A 6742-nucleotide genomic window follows, 5' to 3' on the forward strand; every position below is an offset into this window, starting at 1 on the left:
AAGCCACCACAAAAAATAGCCAATTAAAAAAAAAAATAGAGACCCCAAGTAGAAAATGAGTTCATATAGAAAATAGAAAGATAGAAGAAAATGACGTGTGTTCAGAAAAGCAAAGAAACAAATGGTTTGGAGTATTTACTTCTTTGAAGAAACTAAAGAAATAGACAGCTTATTGGGGAATTGTTGGTATTCTAATACCCTATTTGAAAAATTTAACTATTCATAGAGAGGGAATATTTAATCTCCAAGAGAACAAGATGAAATTTAAAAATTTGAGTTGATTACTGGAAACACTCCCAGGTCTGGGAGATAAATATTAAATTATGAAATGGCCTCCTCAGGGAAATTGTGAAAGTCGTCATCCAAAATATTAAAAATTAAATCAGATAAAACATTTGATGGGCCTAATGTAGGAAATGATCTTGCTCTGGTTTGAGGGAGACAGACTGGAAGACTTATTGGGGCTTTTCTATTATTTATTTTAAATGCTCTGCCAAGAAGCAAAACGAACATAGCACAAACTCTGAAATGACTATTCAGAGTTATGAAAAAACAAGGTAAATTTCTGGTCCTGCTCTGAGTGTGCTAAACCAGAGGCCCAGAAATGACCTGATACTGCACTGCCAAGCAGCCCTCACGCTCGGTGGCTCTGAGCACAAGAGAAGTAAGACCAGACCCACGGCAAAGTAAGTTCTCATCCATCAACACCTGAGCAAGGCATGATGCCCCCACGAAGAGGGAAGGGCACATGATGCCCCCACAAAGAGGGAAGGGCCCTCCACTGGATGGAAATCTCATAGATGAGATTTCATTTCTTTTCCCAGAGAGGAGGGGGCCTAAGTCTCTGGAAGCTGCATGGAACGACAGAAAGGTGTCAAGCCTGCCATAAGTATAGAACACTTACCACCAAAAAAAAAAATGCTGTATAAAGGCACTAACTTTAAGTACAGCTGCCCATTAGCAAAACCATCCCAGCTGATAATCTGGGCTCTGAAAAAGAACATCATCAACTCCTCTGTTGAATGCAGGCACCACAAACCAGCAAGGATTAAAGGTGTGGGGAGAAGGGAAAATGCCTTCTCTCCCTTTCTCTCGCTCTTATACACACACAAAAAGCATATTTATGAGGGCTGACTAAGTCTCAGAAATGCTAAATTATTTACTATGTATTCACATGTTCACCTCCCTCACAAATGATAAGGCGATGGAAGCCTGCAATTAAAAGCTTTTATAGGCTTTGAGGATAGACGTCAAAGAGAATATTGTGGTTTGAAATACAAAGTCCTATTATAAAAGGAGACTTTTCTATAGTTAGGACATGAAGATGATGGTTTGATTGGAAAGGAGATACTTTAAAAGATAAACTCAGACAAAACTATGAGACAATTGTATGTGGTATTATGTGGAGAATGCCATTGTCCTAAACACTAAATGAAAAAAATTGAACTTTATAAAAGGAAAGGCGTGAAAGCAGGAAAAAATGCAAAAGAAGAATATACACAAGTTGAAATGTGCAGGGCAGGAAGATGATGAAAACCTGAGCACTTCTCAAATAACCTTGGAGCAAGTTGCCAATGAAAGGGCACCATGCATTTATTCAGTCAGTCATTCAACAAACATTTATGGGGTGCGTCTTTTTGTACCATACACTGATAAGTGTTGAGGATAAAACAAGTGTGTGGAGTGGGGGAGTGGGTGGGAGACACTGTTTCTTCAAGGTGGGGGTGACATACATTCACCCGAGCATCATGCAAGCATCTAATTCCCAACTGTGAAAATGCTTCAAGGCAAAGTAAGAGGGTGTCGCTGAGTGAATCCATCCGGTCTGGGGGAGGAAAGGCTCCCACTACATTGGGTATTATTTGCATTGTGAGTCTTAGTTTGGGTTTCTCCAAAAGCAGACCCTAGATAAAACAAGGATGTGGGTACAAGGACTTATTTAAGAGGCAACCCAGAAAGCTCCGCAAAAGAGTCGGGAAGGGAGACAAGGAAGGGAGGAAAACCAGTAAGGGGTCCCTTAATGAGCAAATTACCACGAGTAGGCGGGGGCCCATTCCTGTGAGTGGCTGCGGAACAGCCTCGAGGCTACCTCACTAAGTAGTGTGAGGCTGGTACGTGAATCCACCAATTCCCACCCCTCATTCGACAGAGTCACCCCACAGGTGTGGAACCCTCAGCACTTGCAGCTCCCCTTCAGACAGAGACCAGCCAGCTCATGGGACACTACAGGCCAGGAGTTCTTTAACTGGCAGAAAGCCAAGCAGAGTGGCTCAAACGCAGACCGCAGGAGTTTCTGATCCAGTGGGTCTGGGTGCGGTCAGGGAATCTGCGCTGCTAACAAGTTTCCAGGTGATGTTGATGCCGCTGGCTCAGCAGCCACACTTTGGAGACTGTTCTTTAGCCCAGGGGTGGGCAGAGCATCGGCAGTACCTGCCACGGGCGTGTATCTAAGACACAACAGTCATCAAGCAGAGAAAGGGTCAGAGGGAAGCTTGAGCAGTGTAGCTAGAAGAAACTTCCTACAAAACCCCGAGACCCTGAGGGTAGAGCCCCTGAGGGAACATGCCGGAGGGGGAGCGCGGGCAGAACGAGGCCAGGGTGGCCAAGTGTGCAGCGCTCAGAGCCATAAGGCCAAGGGGCTGTGGGGCCGTGTTGAGTGAGGATGGGGCGAAGAGAGGCAAAGGCATGGAACGGTGATGACCATGAGTGACCTGATCACAGCTGCAGAGGACCATGAGTGACCTGATCACAGCTGCAGAGGACCATGAGTGACCTGATCACAGCTGCAGAGGACGGAGAACAATACCTGCTTATAAGCAGCTGAGAGACGGAGAAACCACACTGCCGAGTAGTGCGCGAGCCTGAGAGACACGTCAGTCCGCCTGCGTGACGCTCGGACTGCCGAGTAGTGCGCGAGCCTGAGAGACACGTCAGTCCGCCTGCGTGACGCTCGGACTGCCGAGTAGTGCGCGAGCCTGAGAGACATGTCAGTCCGCCTGCGTGACGTGCTGAGTAGTGCGCGAGCCTGAGAGACACGTCAGTACGCCTGCGTGACGCTCTGACTGCCGAGTAGTGCGCGAGCCTGAGAGACACGTCAGTCCGCCTGCGTGACATGCTGAGTACACGCATGAGCCTGAGAGACACGTCAGTACGCCTGCGTGACGTGCTGAGTACACGCATGAGCCTGAGAGACACGTCAGTCCGCCTGCGTGACGTGCTGAGTAGTGCGCGAGCCTGAGAGACACGTCAGTCCGCCTGCGTGACGTGCTGAGTACACGCATGAGCCTGAGAGACACGTCAGTCCGCCTGCGTGACGTGCTGAGTACACGCATGAGCCTGAGAGACACGTCAGTCCGCCTGCGTGACGCTGAGATTGCTGAGTACATGTGTGAGCCTGAGACACGTTAGTACTCCTGTGTGACGCTCGGACTGCCGAGTACATGCGTGAGCCTGAGACACGTTAGTACTCCTGTGTGACACTCGGACTGCCCACTACGCGCGTGAGCCTGAGACACGTCAGTCCGCCTGCGTGATGCTCAGCCCCCGGCTCTAACAGGCCCCTAGAGTTGGCTCCATCGGAGGCATAAATCCCACGTGCATATTCTCATTCCTTCATTCAGCAAGCGCCGTGTTTCTCCAGCAATGCGCACTGTGCTTTTGCTTGGGGGAATGTGGCTATGTGCAAAGAAGAGAGCCACAGGGACCTCCATTTACGACCATGACACCAGTGTGCCAGCGGAGCCAGAATGGTGGGTGGTACTGGGAGGACTCACCCTTCCAAAGATCTCCCAGAATGGTGGAAGGAAGGCTGAGAGGGATGCAGACAAATATGTGATGATTGCAAATTTTTGCTAAGTTTTGTAGGAGAAAAAAAAGCAGGCGAAGAAATAGTAACTGGGGGCAGGGAATAGGAGAGCAAGGGTTACTATGGAAATGATGTGGCCAGGAAAAGCCTTTCTGAGGGAGCCACTGGAGAGCCAGGGAAGAGGCTGTGGGCATGAGGAGTGGCACACGCTAGAGTGGAAGAATCAGGAGTCCAGGGTGCTAGATTCAGCGAGCAGGAGGCGCAGGGGAGCTAGGCTGGGCCTTCTGCCCCAAAGTAAGGAGTCTGGATCCTACTCTAAGTGTAATGGAAAGCTGTTGATATGTTTAAGGAAAGAGCCATGGTTGTGATTTACAGATGGAAAGGATTGCTCTGGCTACGGTATAGAAAATGGCCTGGGTGGGAGGGATCAGAAGGCTACTAAATAAACAATCCCAGTGGGAAGACAGGAGTTAAGCTTAGCCAAGGTTAGGCCTGATGGTGGACATGGAGAGGAGTGCATCCACCAAGGATCTATTTTAGAAACAAAGGAACAAGACTGAGTGTTATATGAGCCTTTGCAGGAGGTTGATCAAGGAGAGGGGAAAGTCTGACACCTAGTTTTTAGGCTGAGCAATTGGGTGAATAGTGATATTATCTGCCAGATGAAAAATGCTGGAGCAGGAACAGATATATATTGGAGAGAAGGTTCAGAGTCTGGCATTGAGCATGTGAGTTTGAAACATCTACTGTAAATGGATCTGTAAGTCTGGAACCGCAAGCATAGGTCTTTGCTAGAGACTTGGGACTCATCAGCATAGAGACAGGATTTTAGGTCTCAAGGTACGAGGAGATCAGCCAGAGAGAGAATGTATACAGAGAAGAAAAGAGAGAGTTCTGAAGTATGCTGGGTTTAGCCATCCACTAGAGAAGGAGCTAGCAAGGAAGACGGAACAAGAGCACAGATATAGGTGAAAGTAAAACAATGGGCAATTTCTAGACTCAAAGAGTCTAGACAGTTGTCTAAGAGAAGTTGAAGAAGAGGATGGAAAAGGCTGCATTTGTTCTGCACCATGGAGGTAATTGGTGATATTAGAAAACAGCAGGGAGGAGAAACCTCATAGCTCTGAGGTGGGACACCTATGATAGATTAACCAGAGAAAAACAAACAAGTTTATTAACAATTACGGCATACAGAACCTGGGAGAAACAGCAATGAAAAGTGTCTTAGAACTCTAGTTCTTGTAGCATCTTCAGCAAAGAACCATAAAGCTGTCAGAAAGGACAAAGGAAAGCACTTTTAGGCTCCTAAGGGCAAAAAGTGTGGAAATGCTTAAGGGAAGAAACAATGGAGGAAGGTTGTTTGCAGATTCCTCTGGTGCCCTGTCTGGGCTGGTAACAGTCTAGAGTGATCTCCAGTAATGCAGGATTTGTATCCTGTTTGTAGGAAGGAAAGGGATTGGATAGAGCTTTTCCTCCATTTGCTGCTGCTTAACTATCTTCAGCTCAAAAATAATTCTTACGTCCAAGAGGCATATTTTCGATGAGCTTCTGTGCAAGTCTGAAAAAAAAAGAAGAGGCATAATTTGGAGTGACATATTCTTGTTTTCTTCAGATGCCCAATCTGGAGGTGAGTTTAAAAGTAATTTATATATTTTTTTCAGGATTTCTTTTTCACTATTATATCTTATGTATTTGTTTAAAAAATTGTTTTCAATTTCAGATGTATATGGGGGTACATACCACTAGGTCACATAGTTTGCTTTTATAAGGTTAAAGTCAGGGTTGTAGTTAGTTGTGCCCTTCACTCAGGAAGTGTGCGATGTACATGTTGTATCGGAATTTACTCCCCCCTTCCCCCCACCTTAAATTTAATTGACTTTTTCTCTCATGTGACCATATAGTTGTTAATATACTGTTTCTACTTTAGTACTGAGTACATGTAATGCTTGATTTCTCATTCTTGTAATACTGAGGAGAATGTTATCCACATCCATCCAGGTCGTTACAAAAGATACAACATCTCCATTTTTATGGCTGAATAGTACTCCATGGTATCAATATACCACAGCTTATTAATCTACTCATGTGTAGAAGGGCACTGGGGCTGTTTCCACATCTTTGCAATTGTAAATTGTGCTGTTATAAACATTACAGTGCAAATGTTCATATGACAGAATACCTTTTTTTCTTTTGGGAAGAAACCTAATAATGGGAGTACAGGATAAAATTGTACCTTTACTTTTGTGTTAGAGCAGGCATCCCACATGCAGCCCACCTAGGACATTTATCTGGCCTACCGGGTGTTTTTGCTGCTGCTGCTGCCTGTCCTGCTTAGCAGCCGACTTATCCGGGGGCCCACAGTCCAGCACTCCAACAATCTGAGGCACAGTGAATTGGCCTCCTGTTTAAAAAGTTTGAGGACCCTTGTCTTAGAGGAATCTCCATACTTTGTCCATAGAGGCTGTACAAGTTTGCAGTTCCGCTGACAGCACATGAGTGCTCCTTTCTCTCCACACCCTCCCCAGCATCTGTTGTTTCAGAACCATATGAATTTAGCCATTCTTACAGGGGTAGGTGATATCTCAGATCAGTTTTGATTTGCATTTCTCTGATGATTAGGGACAACAAGCATTTTTTCATGTGTTTATTGGCCATTCATCTGTTCTCACGAGAAAAGTTTCTATTCAGGTGTCTTGCTTGGTTTTTAATGGAGTTATTTGACCTTTTCTTATTGATTTGCTTGAATTCTTTGTAGATTATGGTAATTAGCACTTTGTTGGATTCATAGCATGCAAATATCTTCTCCCATTCTGCAGGCTGTCTCTTTGCTTTGTTGATTGTGTCCTTAGCTGGGCAGAAGCTTCTTAACTCATTCAAGTCCTATTTATTTCTTTTTGTTGTGGTTGTGATTGCCAGCAGGGTCTTCTTTTTTTTTTT

The sequence above is a fragment of the Otolemur garnettii genome, unplaced genomic scaffold (genome assembly GCF_000181295.1).
Source record: "Otolemur garnettii isolate 467f Iridium unplaced genomic scaffold, OtoGar3 scaffold00054, whole genome shotgun sequence".
Lineage (NCBI taxonomy): Eukaryota > Metazoa > Chordata > Mammalia > Primates > Galagidae > Otolemur > Otolemur garnettii.